The sequence below is a fragment of the Polistes canadensis genome, unplaced genomic scaffold, assembly GCF_001313835.1.
Source record: "Polistes canadensis isolate GaletaPanama2010 unplaced genomic scaffold, ASM131383v1 scaffold_0, whole genome shotgun sequence".
In the NCBI taxonomy this organism is placed as follows: Eukaryota; Metazoa; Arthropoda; class Insecta; order Hymenoptera; family Vespidae; genus Polistes; species Polistes canadensis.
Window position 1 is genome coordinate 882926 of NW_014569547.1, and position 14462 is coordinate 897387.

The 14462-nt window shown below is 33.2% G+C and overlaps 1 protein-coding gene across 1 annotated transcript in view; it reads left to right on the forward strand.

Annotated features, from left to right (window-relative positions):
• LOC106790650 (discoidin domain-containing receptor 2-like) overlaps window positions 1-14462 on the forward strand; it is a 67859-nt gene that overhangs the window by 9302 nt on the left and 44095 nt on the right. The gene's annotated exons all lie outside the window — the stretch shown is intronic.

Sequence of the window (14462 nt, forward strand, 5' to 3'; positions counted from 1 at the left end):
ATTGTAATATGTTAAGTTTTATTGAAATGTATGACTCTGTAAAAAAGATTATATGTATTGACACGTGAACTGTAAATGATCAAGTTGCTGATGAAGTCCCCAGTAAGGGACGAAACGTACAACTAGTTCAAATTAATTGTTCATAAGATTTATTAACCGTCTATAACTCCCTTTGAGACTTATATATATTATTAATTATCTTTTGTTTATATTAGAGCTATATAAGTAGCCGAAATTACAGGCTCGCATTCGGTAAAGAAATTTCATCGTATTTTGGGTCAGAATCGGATATACGAACTTGTTATTTCGAAACTGAAAATTTTCTTACGTCGATATAGTTAATATGAAAAATGAAAAATCGAGTCGTGAAGAGAGAGAGAGAGAAAAAAAAAACAAAAAAAAAACCGCGTATCACCAAATATATTTATACATTGAAAAACTTTCAGGATTTCTACGGGAACCCGAATCAAAAATTGTCGCGACCCAAACTCGTGCCCATTATTTAACAGTAACAACACGCACCCTTAATAAATTTTTAATATCCGTATATTGCAAGAGTCGTTCTATACGAGTTGATAACATTTTAACAAAATAAAGGTTACAAAAATAATGAAATTCGTATTGAGTTTAAAACGAATGAATTCAATCGTACAGAATTCTGATAAATTACTTTGAACGTCTGACAAAAATGTTCTTTTAAATCCTCTTACCCATTTCAGAGAATTAAAATTATCTAACCTGAAAGTCAATTAAAATCTCAATTAAGTTATCTCAAATTAAGAAGTATAATAAAACGGAGAAAAGTTAAAAGAAATAGTATGTATATATATACATATATTTTGTTATTTTCATTATGAGAACGTCGAAGGAAGATCATTTAGTCACAAACAAGTGGACGAGAGATAACAAGAGAAACTGCTCGTTAATGTTCGTCCAATGATAATCTTTCCCATCGTACGAGCATTGTCTGTATTCGGTTGCTTCCGCTTTCAACCAAGATAGGTACCTCTACGAATAACGGCAAGAGTACCGTAGTAGAAGCTTTGTTCAAGTGGTCAGACTTTGAAAAGCCCTCTTACCTAAGTGCGCATACGGTAATAAGGGCTCAAGATTGACTTGAAGAACACTTCAAATGGCAAACTTCTCCGAGGCCTTCTGCGAACTCGAAGCATCTATTTAGCTCGTTAACCAACATCTGATGATATCCATAGACGCGCATCGATATTTAATTCATCATAATAATAATAATAACAATCAAATAAGCATGATATTTATATCGTAAATTAAGACAATAATAATAATTTGTGTTTACGCTAATAAACGATGATAAAAAACGTATATAATCAAATGTAATTATTTAAAAAACACAAAATGAGTGAACTTCAACAATGGTTAAAAGCATTAATTGGATCGTATTCTAGATACATACATATAAATTAAGTTTAATATATATATGTGAGTAAGAGACGAGTAAAAGTCGAGAAAAAAGGTTTCTACTTGGGGGTTTAGATTTGTGTTCACTCGAAATGAAAAAAACTAAAAATGAGGTAGCGATGGAAGAGGAAGGGGGGTTATAAAATCTAGGTACTCGTATCGATTAACTTTAATCTTGGGAATGAGATTTGAAAGTGGTAACGATTCCTATGAATTAATCTTGCACGCAAGACTCTCGTATACGAGCTTTGAACTATCGCATCTACAAAACGTTGCTTATCGTAATATGGAACACTGTTCGTGCCACCGTAGACTCTCTCTCTCTCTCTCTCTCTCACTCTCTCTCACTCTCCAGGTTGTATGTTTTTTTTTTCTCTTTCTTTTTCTTTCTTTCTTTCCTTTTCCATCTTTTCTTTTCTTTCGCTAAATGAAACGTCACACTAGGCCCTAGGCTGTCCGTTTTTTTCCCTATCTCATCCGTGTCTCGTTAAAGGACGACGAGATAACTCCGGCCAAATTGCTTTCACCGTGATGATGATTTCGATTCTAGTGACGAGTGTTTTTTAAGTATGACCGAGGAGACATAAAGGATTCTACGACGTATGGCTACGACACAAACTCTAACGCTGCCTTTCGTCATCTGGCCAAGGGCCAACGCCTCCAGTACGTTTTCTCTCTCTCTCTCTCTCTTGACTCTTACATTCGTCTATCAACACAACGACGCGTTCATTTAACGGATCGCCCTTTTCTCTGTACCTTGGATATGTCATTAAAAAAGAAAAAAATGGAAAAATGCGAGGAAAACCTTGGATGAAAGATGAAACTTAGAAAAAGAGAAAGAGAGAGAGAGAGTAACACGTTGAAATTTTGTCAACGTATTACTTCAACTTGACACTTTTTTTGGGATAATATTTTGTTACCTTCTACCTTTACCTCGGTCGACTGATGATGGATCGAAAATGTAACATTTTTGATGGGCTGAGATGATTCTTGACTCTATACGTTGATAAAACGCGGGTAGGAAATGGTGCACTCGCGTGATAACGTTTAACAAAGTGATCGATGGACGACTGCTGGGATTGTTTAAATTTTTTTAACGATAAACTCGAACCTTTTGAATATAATTGAAGAGAATATAAGAAGTCAGAGAAAAAAAGGAACGTTTGGAAAGAATCTAAAAAATTGTATAATTAATTATCTCATTTGGTAATGTCTACGTTATTCGTTTGACACGTTTTATCACGCTTTTCAATTAACCTGGGATATCAAATTTATTTCAATGAATATTGTGTTTGGCAATTTTTAACACACTTTTTTTTTCTATCTTACTTTACGCGTGTATCGGGTAGAACAAATCTAAATTTAAGCACAATTTTTGAGAAGTTAATACAAATTCGGTCAAAGTAATCAGAATTTTATTGATTGTAATATTTAATTAAAGAACGGGTTAATCGATTATTTTATTTTCTATCTTAAAAATAATAATGTACTTTTTACGAATATATATATATATATATACATAATATTTATGTTAATTCGCATAAAATGGGGGAACAGAATCGAAACTAACTCGAACGATTTTCTCATCAAAATTCAAAGAACGTAACTCTTGGTAGCGAGAGGTGTCCTTAAAGCGTACTACTTTATTATCGCGATTTTATAGTAATCTCCATCGTGCAAGTTCGTTATTCCGTAAGATTTCTGAAACCGGTCCAAGCACTTTGCCTTTTGGAATAACGAAGAGTTCGTCAAAAGAAGGCATTTTACATTCGCGAGACGTACTACGACGACAACTACTACTACGACGGTAGACGTTCGACCCAGATATTACCAAGATTTTACTTCTCCTCAAGCGCTACATTAAGCTCGACTATACTTTTCATATTAGTTCCTATTCACTTAAGTATCGCGAGGAAAATTATTAAGAGTAAAGCGAAAACTTTAACTGAATAATTCAACGTGACGCATAAACAGCAAACAACTTTCTTACCCTCCTTCGTGAGAATATTAATTAACGAGTTTTACTTGAATTACTAGAAATTAGTTTGTTTTTATTATTATTCCATCTTCTTATCCAATAATCTGTACCTTTTTTTATATCTAAACTGAATCGATCAATTATTGATCCCTTTTAAATTTGCTACACGAAACTGAGATTAGAAAAAAAAATCAATTACTCTGTCGATCGAATATTGAATCTTATTGTGTAGAATATAAAAAAAAAAACTTATGTTCTTTCAACTTGACCCTCATGTATTGTTATTTAAATTCTGATTATAAAATGAATACGATAATATATAGTAGAATTGATGAGAATACGATTGAATCGATGATAAATATTGAAGTTGAAGAATACGATAAAGAATGACATATAGTTAAATTTTATAAAAGTTTGTGATATAACAGTAAGATAGAACGTAGATAGGAGTGATTTACTCGTTAAACTGTGACGTATTAAATGTCTCTTAGCGGCAATATAATGAGATGGTATTCAAGTAATAATTTCATATGAGATATATTCTAGGAAGATGATCGTAGAGAAATTGGCCAGCCCATTTCATGGGGAAGAGAGATAGTGATGCGTATAGTAGAACTATGCACACAAAGGGTCGAGGGAATATATATTCCATGTTTTGTGGATCTTCGTGTTAAGTCGGCACACAAACGCAATTGTTTCAAGCGTCCCGACAGGTTTACGTCTCATAAAGTTCTAAACGCGTTCCACCGAGAAAGATCTTAGCGTCCCCATTTCTGTTAGCCCGAAACATTGTCTCACAACGACTATAATTGTATCTATAATCGTAGATCTTACCATTGCTTCTTCACTATTATTATTATTATTATTATTCCTGTATAATATAATTCATTTTATACTTTATATTATATTATTAATAATTTATTATATATTACATATATCATATATATTTATATTTCATTTGATTTTGATCAATTATTAAATGTATCCTCTAATGAGATGTTTATTTCTCGCTTAAAAATCTTAATCATCGATCAAACGATGATTATTAGTATAAAAATCTATTACAAATTCAATATCCCTTAAAGAAATAAATTCCACGCGATTAACGTAATACCCCGACGAAGTAATATATATATATATATATATATATATATAATATCCATTTAATGTATATAAACGATTATTAAATTTGTCCAGATAAAACAAGTGAGAAAGAAATAGGTCAATGTGAAGAGAAAATTGTACGTGACGAGAAAAAAAAAGAAAAAAAAAGGACAAAAAGAACCATCCATCGAGGGATATTTACAGCAGGTACAGGATACCCAACTATCTCGTGAAAAATTTAACGTTTGTTGACGAATCCGATCTGTGCCAATCTCTTGACTGCGAATATATAAAGTTATCCGAGAACTAGAGTACGTTTTTAAGCGAGAGGTCATACGGAAAAACGGACATTTTCAATGGGTCATACAGAGAGTCAGAAAGGATGGGTGGGAGGGATAGGAGGGGGGAAGTTGATCCTTATACATACACAAATACATATCCAATACTTCAATGGATTATACAGAAAAAGAGAGAGACCATCATCATATACATCTACACATACATCAACACCAATACCAACATTTTCACGTCATTACACCATCAACGTATACACGCATGCACACATCTTGATATTCTAACGTTAAAAGATCGATAAAAAACGGTTAAATCCGTACGTACACCATCGCAATAGCAATCAAAAAAAAAAGAAAAAAAAAAACTTCACCGAGAATTTATTTAAACTTAGTTAAAGCCATAATTACAGATTTTATCTATATAAAGTTCTACGATGATTTATTTCGAGTCGTCATTGTTACTCGTTAAAAGTATACCGATGAGAGAAAGAGGGGTTAGGGGGAGAGAAGGGTTTCGTAAGATTCTTTCGAAAGCATTAAGAAAGAATCGAGTAATTCGAAAGCTTGTAAGAGGAATGATTCTTCTGAAGAGAAAAAATAAAGAATTAAAAAAATATAAGAAATATAAGGAAGTTAAGGGAAGATGTAATTTACATTTTTATCGAATATCGAAGATCTTTTTAAATTGACGTCATTCTCTCTCTCCCTCTCTCTTTCTAACTCTATCTCTTTCTTTATCATTTTCTTTCGAATTTTTTCATCACGTATTGGATATTGTGTAAGAGAATTTGAAAATAATTATTTAATAATAATATCTTTGATTCTAAACCTCTTTTTGATGTATTAGGTTTTCCCATAAGTTCCTTCCTTTCTTTTTTTTTGGATGCGAAATTAATTGTGCCTTCTTTTCAAAATTATTAAGACTTACTTGCAAGTCATACTTAGCAGAAAGAACTTATGAAAGACAATCTATATTATTATATAATATTTACAGTAAATATATATATTCTTAGGTAAATTTTTTTATTTTTAACCGACAGAAAAAATATATTCAAAGTAACCAGATAGAAATTTTTCTAAAACTCCCGTGCTCCTAGGTGAAAGAGATAAAAATGTGAAACAAGTGTTTTTATATTTCCTGTTTTAAAAAAACTTTTTTCAAAGGGTGCATTTCTTCTTTAAACAGTCAACTTCTCGAGTATGCACTGTCATTGTAATATACCTAAAATAAAATAAAAGTATATATATGAAAGATCTTTTCTTAAATATATTTAAATTTCATTGAGAAATATTACTATATAATTAGCGTAAATTTCTATTAGAAAAATTCGTGTGACTAATATAATCGATAAATAATTTATTTAAAATGAAAATCGACAAAAAAGATTTAACGTTATATACGCGAGAGATATAAATGATATATAAATAATAATAATAAATATTATAATAGGAACACTCGCGAAAAGCAACTCGTGTTACTCGTCGCGTTAACGTCTCTTCATTTGTTTCTTACAAATAAAATAAATACGTTGTCTTCCATTATTTGTTATGTTTTCTTCATTTAAACGTTCCTACCGTGAAAGAATAAGTCTGACAAAGATCGAGTTAGTGTTTTTCGGTAAACAATAGATTTTTCTTGAAAACAAAGACGACGTAAAATCCTTCTCGTCCGGTTCGCTGCATTCTGCGATCATTAGTTAACGTCGGCCTAGCATAATTCGTATAAAGTATCCCGTTATGACTATTTATTTTCTTTCACGCACTTTTCCCTCGTAATGATATTCCAACCTTAACTATTCCTCCTCTTATATACGGTAAAATAAACGGACGATTAATTTTTCTAACTTTTCTAACAATTCGAAAGTTACAGGAAGGAAAACTCGATTATTAGCGTCTGTCAGTCGTAAACTGCTTAATCATTTTCAATATTACGATCATTAAATAAAACAAGAAATTAACATTAAATGTTGTGTAAATAAAACTTTAATATTTATTTACATTTTATAAAAGAACCAACAAAAGTAAACCGTTGTTAGCATAAGAGGTCCTGAAGCAACGAACGATGTTTGTGGGTTTATCCAATTAACCTAAATTTGTTTTTATTTTTTAGAAGGTGGCCCTTTGATTGAACGGAGTTCTGGGTTACAACCCATAAAGACCATGCCTAAATTTAGCCCTGAGAAAATCCTTAAAAATACGAATTTTCTTGGTTGCCCGATATTAACGAAAATGTATTTAAAATGTTAATTTAAAAACTATATAATATAATGGGATAGAATTTTAAATGCAATTTTTCATTTAATTATCATCCGAAATAAATGTATTCTAACAAAAATACAATTTAACGAAAAAGAAAAACAAAAAAAAGTAGATAATAAAAACGTATATAAATAGATCGAATTATTTATTTCCATTAATTTTCATTTTTCCAGAAATGTTCTTGTTTACTTGAATATTACTTAAAGAATATATAGCAATAAAATATAATATCGGGTAACCAAGAAAGTTCGTGCCGTTTTAATAAATTGAGATAAATGATATAGAAACTTAGGGGAAACAGGAAATTTCTTGGTTACCTAATAGTAACATTAAATTTCTCTACGAAACTAATACAAAATTAAAAATAATACAACCGTACAATTTACTCTTATTTAATCGTACTACTTCGTACTTTAGCTGTAAGAAAATACGTATAATTTATTATTTAACCTACAAAAGTAATTACATTACCAAAACCGATATTATTAATCAGCAAAAAACTTTACGTATATTCACATTGATCGAAAGAAAAAAATATTTCGAAGAAAGGGAAAATTCATTAGTTGAAATAAAAAAATAACATAAAGCATAATTATCCAAGGATCTTCTTATAACTTAGATTCGTAGATAATTAAACAGGAAAATGATGAAACGTTTCTTCTAATCGAACAAATTGTTCGATCAAGTGATTTCCCTTTTTTATTTCCGTTTGGCTTCGATTTCGCGTGACGATAGAGATTTTTCGCTTGGAATATGGCCAATTTCTTCTTTCTTCTTTCTTCATCATCATCATCATCTTCTTCTTCTTCTTCTTACTTTCCTCTACGGCGCATATAATTCTTAACTAACGAAGGAAACTAGCAGCTCGCAACCGTTCGTGCGTGGAATTTAAAGAGAGCTCGTTTGTGAGCTTCAGATTGGAGAATCGATCGATCAAAGAAGAAGAAGAAGAAGAAGAAGAAGAAGAACGTTGCTGCTAACCAACTTTCAACGAGTGACTAAAAGACGAAGACGAAATTTAAAGAGAATTAAAGTCATAAAGAGACAGAGAGAGAAGAAAACAACAAAAATTGACAAAAAAGAGAATGTGGGTAAACCGAATGAACGAGTAAACGAGTTAGAAACGTAAGGAGAGAAAAATAATGGTGACTGAATGAGAGAAAAGTGAATTAATGAATAAAATAGAAATAGAATGATAGAATGAGAGAGAATTTGAACGAGCCCAGTTGCTTCTGCCAACGTGCTGGTGGTGTGCATCGAGTTAAACTTTCGACGACTCTTCCTCACGTTTCCCCAGTTGGATATTAAGTACATTTAACTGCCGCTTTACTCTCTGAAGACAAGGGGAGGGATGGGGGGAAGGGTTTCTTTCTCTTCCCCTTTTATGCCCTTTAGATTCATTCCTTCTCTTCGAATTAGAGCTGTCACCAAACATTTGTGTATTAGTATTGTGTGTGTGTGCTACTTTTGTATATGAACATTTTACCTGTGTGACACAGTAACTGGGTAATACGTTCGTATGTATTAAATGTCTGACACAAATCTAACTAAAAGTAAGTTATGTGCCGTTCCTATGTGTCATGGGGGTTTTATCGTAGTTTGTATAGTTTTCGTCTTTTCTTTCCTTTCCTTTCCCCATCCCATCCCATCCCATCCCATTCCTGGCCCCGGTCGGCTTCCACTTCTTGTTTTTTTTTGTTTTTTACTCGGTAACTGCTGCTCGAATTATTTATTCGCCGAATGAAATATGTACTTTCAAGTTTGACCAAGAAATATACGCATAGAAAATAAATAAATAAAAAAAAATAAAAAGGAAAAACCCCGATTATTAACTGTGACTCGTTTTATAAATTATAGCATTCTTACAAATAATAAAATGCAAATATTGTTTTATCGTAAATTTTTTTCTACTTAAGATAAAATATAATGGACAACGCGCATACTCACGCACGCATTTGATTTTTTTTTAAGAAGAAAAATATATATTTGTTGAAATATTGTGTTGGGGATTCATTTTCCAGAGAATATAATATTATAAAAAAAAACAAAAAGAGGATTATAATTGATCAAGGAATCTACATGGAGAGTTGTAACAAATATAATCGATACAAATATTGTTCAAAGGAGAATTGTTTTTTAATATTTTGTTGTTGTTATTGTTGTTGTCTATATTCTGATAAAGTTATGATAAAATAATAATGATTTTCGAATATACAATAACCTTTTGTATTAAATTTTACGTATACGCAATTTTAACTTAACTTTCAACACACGACAGAACATTCCCGCAATGTTTTCTTCCAATTACATGTTGAAAAGTGTTACGCTCGGAACCCTTTTGTTGAATTAAATCCTGAAATCTCTGAAGAGCGCGAAATGTTTCATCCCCGGTGAAGCCACAGCACAATCTATCCTCGTTATTCTCTCAAACTCTCGTTATCGAGTCAATGCAAAAACTCGTTTTTCTGGTCGGACGCGGAACAATGGGATCCCGCTAATTTTCATTTAGCCTGCGGCTCAAAGTGAATTATCGTGCGATCAACAGGCCACCTACTCCCCACCCCTCATTTGGATGGAGGAGTACGTTTAAATAAGTGACGTAATAGAGATGTAGTTGTTTCCCAATGATCTAATATAAACGAAAAGTGATTTAAATAAGGAAACCCCTTTTTTACTCGTCAATCTCTGATTTAATCTTTCCATCGAATTTTTTTTTCGAAATAATAAGACATCGATTGATACAAACGAAACAACTAAATTCAATTAATAAAATATCCGTATCGCAAAATATATACTTGCGATTTAAATTAATTAAAAACATATTAAAATCACGTTTATTCGTATACACGACTAATATACAATACAATATATTCGATAATTAATTTATATATACAAAATTTTTGATCGTTCAAACACAAACAAATACATTTCTAATACATTTGAAACATTTATATCTTTCTACGAAAAAAGAAAAAAAAAAGTAATCGATGAAATTCTAATTTATTCAAAATTACGTATAGAAATAATCCAACGATGACTTTGCTATCAAAGTATCATATTAACAAAATACAAAAAATTTCAAGAAATAAAGAAATAAAAAAAGAGTGAGATAGATCGATCTGTAAAGGTGTTAGTCCGTTATAAGAAGCCACGAAAAAAAAAAAGAAAAAGAAAAAAAAAAGGGCTCCCTCATTAGGTTGCCCTCGAAGCGTGAGTCGCCGACTCCGAGAAGATAATTAATCTCAGCAACGGCAAAAGGGCCGAAGAAGGCCGGATAAAGGAGAGAAGGATAAAGTGCAACGAACTCGCGAACAAAAGAGAAAGAAAGAAAGAAAGAATGAGAAAGAGAGAGAGAGAGGGGGGCCCCGTTTAACGTGTATCGTGGATGGAAAGTCGAGCGGAAAAATGCGTGAATAAAAGTAAATAGGGTGGGGTATTTTAGCGGGCTTCTCTCTGTACCTTGGAATGACAGGATGGTGCTTTGGAAGGAAGGTGAACACGGGTCGTGAGTCGTGACATTGACGAATGAACCAGAGAAAGGTACGCCCTGTCTCTCCCTGTTCTTGGTTCTACTTTCCCTTCATCCCTTCTAACCTTCCTTCCTTCCTACCTTCCTTCCTTCTTTCTCTCACACTTGCTTTGCTCTCTCTCTCTCTCTCTCTCTCTCTTTCAGTCGTTTGCCATTATGCTACATAATTTACTGCAAGCAGGGTGGTTCTGGTGGAAACACCACCCACCCTCGGTGCTAGCGGCAGACCACCCAAAACCCTGCCGTCGAGTTAACCGCCGAGAACCGAACCTGACTGCTGCTAGAAGTGGTGTTAGTGCTGGTGGTGATAGTACTGGTAGGGTTCCAGAGGACCCTTTGATCCTCTGGCCCACCTTCCCCTTCCCTACCCTTCCCTTGACTCAACCCATCCCCAGTTTTCTTTTCGATCCCCTCCAACATCACCTACAACTCGATCTCCCCCATGTTTGTTTGTATTGCCTTGAAAAGTGGGCCATTGGGAAAAAAAAAAAAGGAAAAAAGAAAAGTAGCCCTAACTCTATATTTTCTTTCTTTATTTCTTTATTTCACTTTTCTGACAGCTACGAGACTCTCTCTCTCTCTCGCTCTCCTGGTCGTACAACCATCGTTTTCCTATTTCTAATAAGTTACTCTTATCATTTTGAAATATCTTATAACTTTTCTTTACTCTTCAACCATCTATGTATCTATCTTTTTTTCTATCTTGTATCTTCTTTTAACTCGAAAGTATGTAAAACTACTTTACAAAAATTCTTGGTAATATTGTTCAAGTTACCAAGAAGGATATATATATATATATATATATATATTTTACAAACTGATATAAATTAATGCGAGATATTGAAAATTCTTTTCGAATAATAAGATTAGCTTTTCGCAAGTAGTTGAACACAAAGATTTTGGATAGTTCAAAGAGTAGATAGTAATGTTTGAGATGGTTAGGAAAAAAAGTAATCTTGTATTTTCTCAAACTAACTTTTATATAACTTAAAAGATAGTCACTTTTTAAAAAGGACTTCAAGTTACTTTCCCCACGTGCCCACCCACCACCATAGATTATTTTCTCAACGTTTCATAAATTATCGTTAATCTTATCTATCTCAAATAAAAAAATATTAATAAATATTATAAAATAATTAAAAAGTACACACAACTTATAAACGAAATTCTTTATATAGGGTGTTCTGAAAAAAAAAGGATGAAAATCTTTCTTTCCTGCTTTCTTTCTTTCTTTCCTTCTTTCTTTCTTTCTCCTCGCCATTGGATATAACTGATACTTTATCGCGTAACAAATGGGAGTTCGTTTGGTCGTACGTAAACATTTCATCCTACTAGCAAGCGCGTTAAATTGATGGCGTTACCGACTATCGTTGCCGCAGCTGTGTTCTCCTCGTCTCCTCTCGAGATATGAAATTAATAAAGCGCGCGTGTCCTCCTCCACTCTGTTTCGCGTGAATATACGCGTGCGCGAATGAATACACACACACACACACACAGACAGACAGACATAGCACCGATCGGTTTGGAATAGTAGTAGTAACTTGGCGGTATACGAGTTCACCTACATTTCTCTTTCTCTCTTTCTCCAAAGTTATCCATTCGAGTAAAATAAATGCATTTAAACGGGTTCACGACTATCGTAATCGATCGAACCATTTATTATTATTAAATACGAACGTATTTAGCATTCAGAGGAATACGCCTGTTCTCTCTCCTATATTTTCATATATTTCCCCCGTCCCCTGCCCCGCCCCCGCCCCACACCCCTGTTCCTTGTTTCTACATGTAAATGTATCTACTCGTACGATTATATTTATATATATATATATATGTGTGTAGGTGTATATGTATCTATTGATGAAATCGACGAGCGTGCTATATCAACGATTTCGTTAGATAACGTGTGTTTGACAAAAGCACGTAGGTATCTCGAGACTTATGCTTAAACAAGAATCCGTATAAATATTGATATGCATATTATCATAATAATACGTATTATACAATTTGGAATTTTTCTTTATGGAAAATGTTCGCGCTAGGATAAACTCGTATAATCCTGAATAAAATAATTTAACGGGAAATCTTTTTTGTCTACAATTAATCGGCATCTCAATTATATATCAAATCCCAATTCGCCACACTTTGTCGAAGTAATTTTTATATTTTCCCCTACGACGATTTTACTTTTTTTTTTTTCATTTAAATTAAATTGTCTTTTATTTTTATTAGTTTCTTTTTTTTCACAGCAAAGGGATTTCCCTCGAACTGCAGCAGCACACAAATGCGATACCTAAATTCATTTTTAACTCGAAATCTGATGCGATTCTTTGCTTGCTTTTATAAAAAAAAAAAATAAAAAGAAAAAAAGCAAACCATAAACGAAATATATATTTAGCATCGAAATTTTTAAATAAGAATTAACGTCATTTTTAAAATATATACAAATGATGCAGAGAGAAGAGCTCTTAAGAAGATGATGCTGCTACAGCCGTGTAACATTTATTATTTTTTCTTATAGATTATTTACCATAACGGGGATGTGCGTAGAGGCGAATAACAAGGCTGCCAGCTGAGCTGAGCTGGTCGAAAGCTCTATGCTCGATCGAACAGAAATAATCTTGGATAAACGATAAACGGCCGATGTTAACGTCCTCTCTCTCTCTCTCTCTCTCTCTCTCTCTCTCTCTCTCTCTTTCTCTCTCTCTTTCCTCATGGCATCGTCATAATAATCACACCATAGATGCGTTTCCCGTCCTCTTTATTACTCATCTGCGAGATTCGTTACGAAAAAAAGAAAAAAAAAGATACGACAGTATAGACAATTTTTACGCGAACGAAATAATTTAAATAATACTATTTGCTTATCCGACTAACACATTTAACACACATTTATTATCGTATTTCATTCGAACACGAATGAAATACCGTCGTCTCGATAAAAGAAACAACAAATTTCAGATAAAATCGAACATTAATAATCCTATACAACGTACGACGATCAAAACTACTCATTTTTATAATTGATCAAGAAAAATAAAAATACAATAAATTGGCAAAAAACGGATTAAAATTTAAGGATCGAATGAAAAGTAGAAAGTAAAAAAAAAGGGAAAAATAAGCAATCGAATGATAGATAACACTAGTCTGCTCGTTTGTATTATATATCAAAATGGATGAAACGATGATGATAATGCGATAGAGAAAAATCGCTAGCCTATTGTTAGAGGAAGAAGGAACAAAAAATACATAAATATAAATAAAAAGAAAAGAAAAAGGGGGAGCAACCTTAAGTTTGAAGGGAAAGAAGGAAAAAAATCTTGATTCGTCTTCTTGACTAGTAAGTAACACAATGGTGGTGTGGGAGTAGTAGGGGAGGAGGTGGGGATGAGGAGTAAAGCAGTGGACTTTTAGCACCGAGAGTGGTCCTTAAAAAAGAAGCAGGTAGTACGTGCAAAAAATAGTATGCGTTATATTCCATCCAACGATGCCCACTTGGCGCGAATGAAACGTCAGGAAAAAAACGTCGAAACTGTGGAAGCTGCAACTAGGGAAAGCACCAACCAACCACGCCACGCCATGATATGTACTCGTAACTACAGCGACGATAATGCCACTCGAGGAATGCACCCAAAGAGAACCGACGATGCGCGTCAGTATTTCAAAAGCCGCTTCTGACCGAAATGCATTGCGTGGAATCGCGTTCTCGTTTCTCTACCCCCTTCTCTGTTAGGTATAGAACCACCTCCACCACCTCCTCCTTTTCTTCCTACTCTTCCTCACCACCTCAACTACTTCCATTCCCAACAACACCACAACCAAACCCCATATTCCCTTCCTTTTCTATTTTCTCTTACTCTACTATATT